The sequence below is a fragment of the Saccopteryx bilineata genome, chromosome 2 (genome assembly GCF_036850765.1).
Source record: "Saccopteryx bilineata isolate mSacBil1 chromosome 2, mSacBil1_pri_phased_curated, whole genome shotgun sequence".
Taxonomy (NCBI): domain Eukaryota; kingdom Metazoa; phylum Chordata; class Mammalia; order Chiroptera; family Emballonuridae; genus Saccopteryx; species Saccopteryx bilineata.
The window spans coordinates 292,782,408-292,796,631 of record NC_089491.1 but is presented as its reverse complement, the minus strand read 5'-3'; the positions used below and the strand labels follow the sequence as shown (position 1 = coordinate 292,796,631).

At 41.8% G+C, this 14,224-nt stretch overlaps 1 long non-coding RNA gene across 2 annotated transcripts in view; it reads right to left on the bottom strand.

Annotated features, from left to right (window-relative positions):
* The window catches only part of LOC136326032 (uncharacterized), a 146,202-nt gene extending 132,423 nt beyond the window's left edge, over window positions 1–13,779 (bottom strand). For both annotated transcript variants that reach the window (XR_010729374.1, XR_010729375.1), the window contains exon 1: window positions 13,631–13,779. This is a non-coding gene — a long non-coding RNA (uncharacterized lncRNA). The remainder of the gene's footprint in view (window positions 1–13,630) is intronic.
* Window positions 13,780–14,224: the final 445 nt, after the last annotated feature.

The following is a 14,224-nucleotide window of genomic DNA, read 5'->3' as shown; positions in this document are numbered from 1 at the left end:
GGTGGAAAAGGAGTTTTTTCAACGGCTATTTAAGTAAACAAATTCAGCTTGCTTAGAGGAACAGGGTAGGAAGAAGGGCCAGGAAATCTCCCAAAGTGAGATTTTCCAATTCTTTTGATAATTTTTTTCAAAAGGCACTCTACTTTGGAATCCTAGGAAGTAACTGATCCCGGAAAGAAAACAGAGAAAAGCAATACCCATAAAAATTTCCTTCCTACCAACACTGAAAGGAAATGGAACCATGCCTGTGGAAAAGAGTGAAGAGGATGAATTAATTAGTTTTATTTCTGTCAACTGTGGCAACTTCTTGGTACTCCAAACTCTTTGCTAGAAGCAGAGACGTAGGCCACGTCCAGACAGCCCTCAACACAGCGCTGGGACGGGAGTGGATAACAGTCAGCTCCTGCTTCCTAACTGGTCTCCTGACCACCATCCTCCTCCCACGACAGCCAGTCTGATTTCCCAAGGACGAATCTGAGTCTCTTCTCCTCAGCTCCAATCTTCCCAGTATTGGCCCTCACCCACAGGAGATGTGGCAGAACCTTCCGCCGGGCTACCCGTCCTTCATCACTTCCTGCCCCTGAGGGCTCAGGTTCTCCCATCCACTGTGCGTGGTTCGGGAGGAAGGAAAGGGGGCCTGCGGTTCCAGCAGAGTCCTCTTCGCAGACGAGGAAGCTCTGAACCAGCTTCCTAGTCTTAATCTAGAGAAAGCTTGGTCCAGGCAGTCAAAAGATCCAAATGAAGGGGGGAGGGGAGGAGTAGAGAGCAAGTATTAAATCACAAAATGCACATTCCTCCAGGTTCCCCCCACTCTCCCAAGTCAGGATCTATAAATTTTCTCGCAAGCACATATTATAGCGTAGGGAACACATCCTTTAATAGTGAACATTTTAACTAAATTCTTTCAAGTTCAAGCCTTTTAAAATGTAATTTTAAGTACTAAGTGAGTTTCATTAGAAAGGCTGTCTTTTCCCTGATTAAGGCAATCAGAAAGGAAAATCGTGATCAGAAATGAACTTCCTAAGCAATACCCATCTTGTGGATGAGGCAAAGATCTCTGGACTGCTACACAGCTTCCTCCTGGGTATCAATGAAAATCTGGGTCCAAAAAACCCCCCAACATTTCTTAGCATCGTGTTGAGTAGGGTTCATGTAGGAACTGAACACTCTGCTCTGGGAAGGAACATGGATACCTGATCTATAAGAACACAAATACATAAAATGATTCATTTGAACCCCTTATTTGTATTGTTGGATAAGTTCACTGGGCAAAGGAATTACTGTTGGATGTTCCATGTCACAAACTCCCTAAAACTCGGAAGATGCTGACTCCATTCGCCGAGTACTAACTAACACATTTAGCACAGTGGTGAGGCGACAGGCGCCCGCTGAAGCACACGCCCTTCCCTCTGACTTCTAGGCCCTGGCAGCATGGAGTGTCACCGCCGTGAGAAAGACCTCCCACTCCGCCTGCAGAATCTATCAAGAAATTTAATCACAAACCTCGGAAGTGACACTTTGTTCCTTCTCCATGTGACACAGAGCCATTTCACACCTGCTAGCAAAATAGTATGCCTGCAAATAACATTTTTCAAGGGAAAATTAGAAATCGATTCCAAAGCAACTGTAAATAACACCCATCCACGACCATGACTCTACCACCAACTGATAGGCAGGTCTCAGGCACACAAAGATAATAACAAAAATCAAGTTCAAAAGAAAAGGAGAAAGCAAAATAATGCAGTCTCTATTGACACTATTCTTATAATTAATCCCACTGGAAAGATTGATTTTTAATTAATATTTCCAAAAATTGTTTTAAGATAGAGGAAAAATAAAATAAGAATCACTTTATCAAAGACACCTGGAAACATTCATTTATTCACATAGACATGCATTCATTCATTTTAAGTTCTAGGAAAACAGGTCTCTGTCTGTTTTGTTCACCGCTGTATCCACAGCTCCCAGTGACTGGTACAGGGTAGGAGCTCCATAAATATTTGTTGAGTAAATACACTCATCAAACATGTATTGAAAGTGTCTACCATGTACCAGGCCATGTGATAGGGACCAGAGACATCCCAACTTTCTCACAGTCCATCAGGAACATGCCTCTCAGCACCAAATTCATGTATCTGCAATTTTCCTTCATCTAATAGACTCTTCAAACTTGACGTGACCAAAGCAGAACTATAGCATATACAAGAGAATCAGGGAAGACTGCTCAGCAGAAGTTGTTTGTAAACTGAGACCTAACAACAGCAGAATTAGCCAGAGGAGAATGAGAGTGCCCCAGGGCCAGGTTGGACGAACCATGGAGAATAGATTAAGCAGGTTTAATCATTTTAAATATCTCTCTCAAGGTAGCTTTCCATCACTGTGTTCAGACTTAACAGGTAACCCACCATTTTGAATTATGCCAACTTGATTTGTCTGAAAATTTGATACACTGGCCATCGTCCAACAGTCACTTACTGGATTTTGCTAGTGGTTTCCTAGGTCCCAGATAATATCACAGTTCTTAGAACGAGGTCTGCTACTAGGATAACATTTAGTGTCAGTTTGTGAGGCTTACCGATGGACATGGGAAAGAGTAAACTTTGCCACATCCTGGTCATTCACTTGGGTATAGAAATACAGTATGACACATGACAGCATGTCAGACCACATGGGGTTCTGTGGCAGCACCCACACACTCACTGTGTGTCACTTAACACTAAGAGAAGCATCAGAAATGACCTCGATTTAAGAGCAGTCTTTGCTTGTCTCCATCTAATACAGAATTAGAAAAGGACAAAAATAAGGAAAAGCTCCTTTTTTCTACCTTGCCTTCAATTTTCCTGTTTAAAAATTGTTAGGGATTAGGACAATGTAAAAGCAATCTTTCACACTTTAAGTTCTCAGCCATTTACTCCATAGTAATAGCTAAAGAAGGGGAGGGGTTGGGAAGAATTTAACCAAGAGAAAAAAATAATAATAATCACCCTGTAAGCTACTAGAGAAAACTTTAAAGAGACTCACTCAAATTACCGTTATTAGAATATTTAAGGCAGCCAGGACTTTCCTTCTAAATCCTTATACCCAACTAATGAAACTTGAAGGGATGGAATCAATTGCTTGGACTTCCATTGCAAAGGATGAAAAATAAGCATGTAAAACATTAATTACTATTATATATAGATATATCCAGTTACTAAAGTTTTTATGAACTTTGCATAGAATAGGTCATCAAACATTCATTAAAGGAGTTAGCTAACGAAGAAAAATCAATGCATGAGAGGGAGAGAGTATTGAACACCAAATAAAATTTAACTCAAAATCAGTGTCCAAATAACTGATGGTTGGGAAATGACTCACATAAAATGAACTATCCTCTCAATGAAATTATCAAGGAGGTAAGTGACTAGAAACCAGGCTGTAACACAATATCCCTCCTCCTTCCTTATCCTCACATCGTTTCTCTTCCGTTTTCTCTCCTCTTCATGCTTCCCTAATCCCTGGCCCCCCAACTTTTTATGAAAGTTCCCAGAGAGGTAAAGGCCCTTCGTTCCCCTTATACCAACAACGTGTACCCCTTAACTCGGTTGAGTCTGTTCACTCATTCGTTCATGCCTTAGTTTACTAGACATCAAGTTACTGCACTGCAGGGGGTAGCAGACACTTAGTCTAGGGCCACAAGCAATCAGCAAGACCGCTTGGTCCCACTCTCAGGCTTCTTGGAGTCTTTGGGGGACAGAGATGAGTAAACAATGCAGCCAATTACAATACTGAAATATATTTATATAAATATTTGGGGCCCTGGGATCACGTGGCCTGATATTAGAATTTACAATCCAGCTGAAGAGAATAGGCACTGGAAATTTCAAGGAGGTTAGTGTCAGTTAACAGTTCATAGTAACAGTGCAGGAGAACCACTTAATGTAAATGGTTAGGGGATTACTGCTGAGAGAAAGTAAGATCTAAGGTAGAGTCTGAAGATGAGAAAGCTTAGCTAGATGGAAAGATCTGGGCGTGGTTCAGAAGTCTAGGTAGCCAAAGTGTGAAGGTCCTGAGCTGCTGGAGTAAAGCTCTGAGGACATCTTTCTGAATAGAACCTTTGCTTTACATAAAACAGGCAAACTCGTCCCTTTTCTAAGCACAATCGCATTGTGCTTTTCTGCCTCCTCCCCCACCCCGGAAATCACAGGGGAATATCCTTCCCATCATGCCCCGCCGTACCCTCCCTTCAAGGCATGACTTGGCAACTCGTCATGTCTTGCCTTACAAATATTACATGTATAGAGTTCGTTTCATTTTTCAAACAGTTGTCACCTATGTGCCTTGTCAATGCTTGTAATATCTGTTCTGTGTCCAATGCCCCTTGTCCTCAACTAGATTGTGAGCTGTCCCTTAAGGACAGCATCCGACTATCTGTGTCTTTCTTCCCAGCACAGAACTCTGCCAGATCAGACACTTGCTGTGTATTAACTGTTCAGTAACATGGTTTAAGGAAGCCAAAAGGAACAAAATTATCCCAGGCATTAAGCTTCTTGACTATCCTCAAGGGAGGGTTGAAAAAGACCACATTTTCTTTGTGTCACTTCCAATAGATCTGTGTCAGGCTCAAATTACTTAGGTGGCCTCTGCTCTATAGACACAATAAATTTGGGCTTTGGGCTTCAAATAGTTGGGTCAGCACCACACCTACTCCATCTTCACTTCAAGAATCATTCAAATATTGAATACTTTGGAGCACATATTGATCCTCTTGGCTGAGAAGCTGCTATCACCTGCATCTCCAGTTCCTGTGCAGTTTCCCCAGAGGAGAGAGACGCCATCCCTTCAATCACTGCGTGACAATAGAGACACACTTGGGGTGCATGGTGGTAAATTTCCCCAAAAAATGATGACCAGAAACCAGAAGCAAAATTTCTTCTTATTATAATGAAAGGATACTTGTAGCTGACTCCCTTCAATAAAATTTTTGAGACAAAAAAAAAAAAAAAAATCAAGTTTGAGCTTGGAGAGCCACATCGGAGAACTTTGTGCATTTGTTCAGGTCACTGACTGACCAAGTTCAAAACAGGTTCCAGTTCCCAGAGTGGAGAAAACCACATTCCAAAGCTCACGGGTGCCCTTTCAATACATGGAAAAGTGCCACTAAAAGTAAAAATAATGCTCTCATACCAGTTTTGATTAAGTGACAAACCTTAAATGCATTTCTACCTTCAGGGACTACCTAGCAGGATCAGAGTGCTACAGGTAGTAATTAGCATCGCCTGAGAAAACAAGCTGTATATTTTCCACACAGGACTTCAGGTGGACTTAGAGGGGAAGCACAGGCTGCCCTGTACTCCTCACTATTATTACTAACCTGTTTCTGGGAGGAGTTGTTTCCCTTAATTATTATTAACTCAAGAAACACTTATTAAGTACCTATTATGTTGCAAGCACTGAGCTGGGGCAGAGGTGATTCAACTCACCTTGCCACATAGGAACTAAAAATTGAGTGGTGGGGAAAAACATGTAAAAGAGATCATTTTGCCAAACAGTGATAAGTGCTATTAAAAAAAAATGTAGGGAGAGAGCACAGTGGGTTCAAAAGAAGAATATTAATCATTCTGGCAAATGTCGCACTGCTAAAAGGGACAGCAGCAGTGCTAACAGCAACATAAGGGGGTTACTGCAACCCTTCTGCAACTGTTTTCTTCAAAATCACATTATAAAACCATTTATTTTTCTATCAAGAATTTTACTTGGTGATTGATTTATCAAGTAGTCATAAGGCGCAGAGTGATTTTTAAAAAGTAGTATAAATCTCACTGCCTCCAGGTAACCCACCTACCTACCCTCAAGATGTAGCTCAACCCCAGTCTGAGTTTAGAAGTTCAAGCTCACCCAGAATAACCCAGAGAGACTCATGTGACTCCTGATTGTTTTTGATCATTAAAGCAAGAGAAGAACAAGTCAATTCCAAAAACCATCTAGGACACAGAGGAGTTCTCTGTGCTCGCAAAGCCATCAAAGTCTCACCGACCTTTCTGGGCGCTAGTTACCTAAGTGGTCTCCCATCCTCTCATCGGTCATACAGCTGACATCCCGCAAATACTCTCGACCTCACTAATCACGCAACTTTTATGGTAGTGTCTTGCATGTAAGAGCTCACTTAGCTTTGTAAATGAATGAGTTTTTCCACTTCTGTTCGTTTGATCAAGTTGTTCCCTCTGTGTTTAATGCTGTTTCCACACCTTCTCCCTGTTTCTTCATCTCCCACCACAAAACCTCTGCCCACTCCTCGTACCATGTCCCTCTGTTAAGATAATATTTGTAAAGGGAGATGGTACAGAGGCTTCTCAAGTTAGACATTTCTGACTCGAACCCTACTATCACCTTATTTAGTCACTTCAGGTCTATGGCCTCCAGTGTCTCCTTCTGTCAAATGAGAGCACTGGCCTCTAATATGTATGTAGTCAGGGGTCCCCAAACTACGGCCCGCGGGCCGCATGCAGCCCCCTGAGGCCATTTATCTGGCCCCTGCCGCACTTCTGGAAGGGGCACCTCTTTCATTGGTGGTCAGTGAGAGGAGCATAGTTCCCACTGAAATACTGGTCAGTTTGTTGATTTAAATTTACTTGTTCTTTATTTTAAATATTGTATTTGTTCCCATTTTGTTTTTTTTACTTTAAAATAAGATATGTGCAGTGTGCATAGGGATTTGTTCATAGTTTTCTTTTATAGTCCGGCCCTCCAACGGTCTGAGGGACAGTGAACTGGCCCCCTGTGTAAAAAGTTTGGGGACCCCTGTATGTAGTGTTACTACTGCGAGGGAAAACGGAGCTAGGCAGAAAGTTCTTGGTAGGCTTTGATGGCAGGTACCCAATCAATGTGCAATAAACGCAAGTTTTCCTTTCTTAATCCCCAATTTATATCCCAGCTACTCTGAGAAGCCCCTCCACTCAGCACTAAGCTCCATATTCCCTCTGTGAGAAGAAAATCTGTACTTGAAAAAACTTTAGAAGTTAGGGAGAAACAGGATTAGGGAATTGAAGGGCATAATTAAACCCAATTTGTTTTAAATTCAGTAAAATTAAACCAGACCCAACTTAAAAACAGTACCAATGGCATGTAGATCTTCTAAATGAGCAATTATGACTACTGTATTATTTTCCATTTATTGCTTTCTGCTCATTAAAAAACTTCTAAAGCGTTTCCTGCCCTGTACTCTATAAAGCTGCATTTAAATTCATTTGGATTTGATGCAGATAATCCACATACTGCTGGAAGGTAGGTTTCCTCGGCACCCAAGTGCTCGATGCCTCTCTGATTTCATGGCTCAGGGCTGTTGATTCCCTCATCTGAAGTTCAAATCTAGTCTCTGAAACACGGTGCTTGAGAGGGAGAAAGCTTTAAATAAGCTCCAATCAACCACTGTGAACGGCCAAGCAGGCATTCTATAATTTCACTTCCTAGTACTCGGGCCCACATGGCTTTCCTGTGTCAGAGACTGCTGCACCCCAACCACCCAAGGCTCTGCAATTCCACAGTCTGAAAACTGACCTATTTTCAGCCTCATCTATTTGCTTCATCTGGCTTCTTGAACCCCAGTCTTGTTCTGTTCTCCTCTTACCTCTCTTTTCTAACACCCTTTTCTGTGCCAGCACAGGAATCAAACAATAAACAAATAAGCACTTATTGCACATAATAACGAGTGTATGATGAAAAGCGGACAGGATGACATGAGAGAGGGAGGGAAGGGAGTACAGGTGAAACTAGCTTAGATTGGGGTATCAAGAAAGGCCTTCCTGGGCTGTGGAGAAAAAGGAACCCTCATCCACTGCTGGTGAGAATGCAAATTAGTACCACCATTATGGAAGAAAGTATGGTGGTTCCTCAAAAAATTATGAATAGAATTACCATATGACCCAGCAATCCCTCTACTGGGTATCTACCCCAAAAACTCAAAAACATTGATACATAGACACATGCACCCCAGTGTTCATCACAGCATTATTTATAGTGGCCAAGACATGGAAACAACGAAAGTGTCCCTTGATAGAGAATTGGATAAAGAAGATGTGGTACATATATACAGTGGAATACTACTCAGCCATAAGAAATGATGACATAGTGCCATTTACAACAACATGGATGGACCTTGAGAACATTATACTGAGTGAAATAAGTAAATCAGAAAAAGAACTGTATGATTTCATACATACGTGGGGTATAAAACTGAGACTCATGGAGATAGATAAAAGTAAACATGATTACCAGGGGGAAGGGGATTTGGAGAAGGGGAGTAAAGGAGGGGTGGGGGAAAGGGTATAAAGAGGGACAAATAAACGGTGATGGAAAATGATTTGACTTTGGGTGACGGGCACACAGCATAATCAACAATTCAAATGCTATGGAAATGTTTACCTGAAACCTATGTACTCTAATTGATCAATGTCACCCTGTTAAAGTTAATTTTATAAAATAAAAAAAAAAGAAAGAAAGAAAGAAAAGGAAGAAAAAGAAAGGCCTCTCTGTTGACATGACATTTAGCTAAGACCTGACTATCAAGAAGCAATCATGCACCTTCCGGGCAGAGGAAATAGTGAGTGCCAACTCTTCAGGTGGGAATATGATCCAGGTCCTCCTGCCCTTGGAGAATTCATCACTGTGTATGCTTCTTCATGGTTTTATGAACTTTATACATAAGTCTTGACAACCTTGATCATTGTAGACCAAAGAACATAAATCCCATCTATAAGACGATTTTCCATCCCTCTTATCACTGCAGTTGCCAAATTCCCAGGACTGTTGTGTCTTGGCTCTCTCTGGAGCACTCCTACTTGGGCTGGCTGCAGTAACAAGCCAGACTTGTTGATGATTAACACCCACAGACTGGAAAACAGATTTTGAAACTTGGTCAGCCATAAAATTCTTACTAAATAAAGCTGCAGGAGATTTAGCCCAGTTCTTAGGGAAGTGGGCCATTCATTCCTGCATAACCTCCACCTCACTCAGTCCCTCACCCCATCTTACACTGGCCCCAGAGCCTATGGTGAATAACAACAACCTTTCTCAATCTGTGTGGGTGGCCAGACCTTAAAAACTGAGCATTGTCTTTCCCATCACTCTATGCTGAAATACTGCTAAGACCCTCAAGTTCGTGGGTAATATCAGATAAGTCATTTAGTAAAAGTTCTAAGACTTAACTTGATAAAGAGATAATTTACAAAAAAGATGAACTTTAATAGACATTCCTGATGAGCCTATCTCCTAGACTTACAAAGCATCATAAAATTAAAAATAGACCATATTCCACATTAGTGATAATTACATGCTATCAATGGGAAGGCATATACTTTCTCTGCATTCAACCATCCATTACTCACACAGATAAATTCATCAAGCCCAACTGCGCTGTTGCCCTAGACTATTTTCCCCTAACCCAGTTTAAGTCTCCACATTCCCACGGCCTTGGGGAGCTGCCTCATTGGTGTCACTTTTGCTAACATTAGGGTGTGGTATTCTTTCTCATTCATGTCTTCACTCATTGGTCCACACATCTCTGAGAATGGTAAGATATCTTCTACTTCTATGTTTGTAGAAGCTGTCACAATCTCTTAATAAAAAAATTTTCAAAATATTCTGAAAGTTTATGCTTTCCTAAATTGATTCAATTGTCTCTTTTTGTCCTGTGGCTTAGGTTAGTTTTCAATCAAAGGAATGAAAAGAACCAAAACCAGTAACGATGTGAGTTCTAGAGCTCGTAGGGAAAGGGGAGATGACAAGAATAACTCAAGTATTCTGTTATCACTGTCTGAAAGAAGAGTCGTATATTTTGGATTATTAAAGCCATCCTCACCCAGGAGGTAGGCTATGCCTTTGAGAGCACGTGTTAACCTCACCCCCTCATTCCACACTGGCTAAATGCTTCACCTATCTTTGCAAATGAGCGGACAAGCAAGTGCTCTTCTGTAACAAATTAGGAGCCCAAATCATGAAATGCTGAAATTGCCCATCTGCAAATTAGCAATAGCTCTTTTTATATCAGGTTTTGATTGAAAGGGGAAAAATTACATTCTAATTCACTTTCTAGGGACAGCTGTAATCAATGACAAGACTGAAGTTATTAAACATCTTCATTTAAAAATCGGTTCAACAATAAATAAATAAATAAATAATCACTTCAACAGCAGCAAAAAGGCATCAATGGACTTTTACTTGTCATGGTTCTGGGAAAGGGCCTATCTCTAAATGGACTGCCATTAACTTTTATAACATATATGATTAGACAAACAAACAAATAATAAAAAGAAAGAAAGATGATCACCTTGATAAAGAATGTTTTATAGCCTCCTTGTTTCTTTCATACCAGTACATAGAAAGAGATGTCATTATGTAACGGTCAGTCTCTATGTTCCGGCTCTTGTATGTATTTTTGTCAAATCCCACAGCCTGTGCGATGGCATCAGAATGCTTTACCTTTTCCCTCTGTTGCATCTTCTTTTGTTAAGCACCCTAATCCACCATAAGAATTTCATTTAGCTTCTTTCTGGGTTCTCTTGCTCTCCTCTTTTGTAAATAGGTAAATAAGCTATTGAAAAAAGCCCTCATCAGTCATTTATTCATTAACTATCATTCAGGATATTTACTGGCAACTCCTATGGGCCAAACAGGATTCTAGGCAGCAGAAGAAAAGAGACTAAAATCCCTGCCTCCGTGGACTTCACATCCCAGTAGAAGAAGAAGGACAATAAAATAAGTGGGGACTAAACCATGAGATGATCAGAGTGACGGAGAAAAACAAATCAGGGATAGGGACGAGGGTGTTCCTGGGGAGGCGTAGCAGTGACGAAGGGAGTGAAAGGTCTCACTGAGAGAGTGACATTTGAATAAAAGCCCAACAAGTGTGCAGGGAGGAGAACAACTGTAGAAAGAGCATCCAGACAGAGGGAACAGGTTGGCATGAGCAAGAGCAAAGAGGCCAGAGCAGCTGGAGTGGAGGGGATGAGTAGGATGAGTGGAGCCAGTAATGGAAGGGACAGAGGGGCAGGGCAGGTCATGAAGGGCCTTGAAGGCCATTGTTAGGATTCTGATTTGACTCTGAGACAGATTGAAAGTCATGGGGGTTTTGAGCTGAGGAGAACCGTGAAGTGACACATAGATTTTAAAAGCTCCCTCAGCTGTTGTGCTAAGCACAGACCACTGAGGATCAAAGGGAGGGACAGGAAGGCTCTCTAGGAAGCTACTGCAGTGGTCCAGGCGAGAGAGAATGGAGGCTCCGTCAGGGGGTTGCAGCATCCATGGTGGAAAGACCTGCTAACGATGGCTGCCCACCCAACAGTTCTGGCCAAGATGCCAGATGCAGACAGTCATGTTTTCTTGGAAAAGCCATTTAAAAAATATATTTCTTGTCTTTAATAAAAATATCGGCAAGTTTTGAAAGCCAACAAGTCAACACTTACATGTGGAAGACTGCTATGAAAGGCTTTGCTAGTGGACCTAGAAACACAACGATACCTCTGATTTTAAGGGCTGAGGTTTATTCACTGAAGTTTCTTGTTAGATGACAATGAAATAGAAATTCTTCCTTGTCTCTATCCTGGCTAGGGAGAATGCTTTCTTAATATAATCAGCTCATTTCCTTGCTTTATTATATCCTATATAATAAACAAAATTAACTGCATTTTGGATGTGAAGATTGGCATTATTCCAGTATCCTACGTCTTGTTTAATAATTCACATTAAACAGCTGTTTGGATAGAGATGTACATGATACATGAGATTGGCCTGAATTTATACTGAATCCTAGGATATGCTCTGGAAATGTGATTATTTCTTAAAAGCCTTATGTGTGTTTCTTTTTGTTGTTGTTGTTATCACACATATTTATCCAAAGAGCAGATTATAGATGAACTCTGGTTAATGAATTACGGCTAATCAAGTTGTTCTGTTCCTGTGATCCCAGCCTTTCAGGGCTTGGGGCACATCATTTGCTGACTCTACAGCTGTTTCTGATACAACAACAAATAATTACTGAAATTAATCATCTTGTGTCCGAAGTAAACATATTACTAACCTCAACCACGTTATTCAAGATACAGATCATAACACGCCCTCCTGTGATAAGCCTACACTCTCTTAGCCTTCCCTGCTGTTCTCTCTGCAGTGACATTTTTCTGGACTGACAGAACTATTAACCGAATTTTCAAACCAAGGGTTATTTACATCCTCCAGTACATTTCAGTGAAATTGATTTGAGATGTTCTCCTTTTTTACCAGCTTCTCAATAAATCTTGCTGGCAGTTTAAATAGCAAGATCAAGCCAGGCTGGCTTGTAGTAAAAATTGCCACTGCTAAATGTTCTGCCCAGAGCTTGAACGGCAAAAGAAAGTGTGGGGGGGGGGGTAAGGGGGAATGAGAACTTTTCAGTAAATATGAATAAAACAAAAGTCAAAATGTATGAAAACTTCACTGTTGTGTGGATAAGAACAAAATTCCTCCCTCCCCCCTAAACTGTTGAAAATATACTCCATCAGTGTGCCAAGGCTGGCGTAAGAATACGTCAGGGTCCGGGAAATATCGGGAACGCTTTGTGAAGCATGTGGCTGTCTAACCACCATGCTGCACACCGGAAACTAATACAAAATGACATCGAATGTAAACGATAATTGAAAAAGAAAAGAAAAAGAGTGTAAAGTTACAGATAAAAGTATAGAGTCTCTCCCAGGGCTTTGGAAGAGTCCCATGCCAGCCAGCGAGAGGCCTAAAGCATAAGAGGAAAGGGAAAAGCTGCCTCGATGTAAAAACTGTTCTGTAGCGAAAATTCACTCCCTTTCTAACTTGCGCCCCCTACTCCTGCTCCCCCACTTCAGCCCCGGAATGTCTATATCGTGTCTGAGTGGGCTTCCCGGCCACTGCCTTTCTTTGTCCTCCAGTCAGCGCCGCTTCACAGACAGACGGAGGGCAACAGGGTGGGCAGCTCAGGAGCCACAAGTCAGGGACTGAGCTCAAGAAGCTCCCAGCCCCCAGAGAGTACTGCCACCTTGTTTAGAAAGAAGCATGTCTTGGTTACTCTGTTTCTGAGATAAAGAGAGCTCACTGAGCGAATCAGAAACCAGGATCCAGGATTTAGCAGAAGACAGCGATCCACCCCTCTCATGCCATTGAAGAATGTGGAAGTTTTTGAAAATGGGGTATGCAATTTACACAAAGAGCCCAAAGCCTTCTAAAGGAAAGAGACCAAGATTACTGCGTATTTTCCCAGATATCTGAAGTTACAAAAGCCGATGTGATGGAGTGAGTTTTCTTTGTCCAAGGCTAAATGCCAAAACAGGCAACGAGACCCTTGAGGGAAAAAGGCACTGCAACAGTTGAATGACACTCTACCAGATGGCTGGCCCTGGCCCTAAGACACTGGTCAGAGGGGACACTGGTTCTGGATCCACAAGGTGATCATACCATCTAGATTCCTCAGAGACAGCACAGAGTAGCTGTGAATAAGTGGGCAGACTGAGAGACCAATGTCCCTGTAGAGCTATAACTCTGGGGACACAGATCTTTGGTACAGAGTGTTTGTAACTAAACACAAAACTGATGACAGAGGAACATCTTTGCACACTGTCTTTCCCTTCTCCCTCGCCTCCCTGCTACACACCTCACCCAGTTCCACAGCACCTCCCGGAGCACCCAGCAACGCTTGACTCCAGCTCAGCCCGCAATAGGCAGTGGCAGTGGTTTCGGTGGCTGTGGCATGCCTGCGATTCTGGTGCACTCCCAGCTTCTGGGAATCCTTGTCAAGTCCTGTGTTAGGGAAGCTTTTAGCGTAGTGGCAAATGTATGAATTCAGGGCTGAGAGGAGCCGAGGTGTGAAGCCTAACTCCATCATATGATCTTATGCAACTGGGCTTATCTCTGTAGACTTCAGTTCCCTCCTTCAGCTGAAGTCACTGTGAGCAACCACTGAGTGAATTTGTTTAAAATACACAGCACAGCATCTAGCATATCACACACTCAGTAAAAACTGGTTCTCCCAAGGATTTCCCTGGTAATGTTTAGCCAATGGGAAGTTTTGATATGGAGTATATAATTAAATTGTGGTCAAAACAAGCCCTCTTATTATCACAACACTTGTATATCACTAGTGTAATCCCACTGGAAGATATGGTCACACACAGGTAAGGATATAAGGCAGATTAAAAGGCTATATTTATCTCAAGCTGGCCTTAAGTTTGAACATTATATAATCATT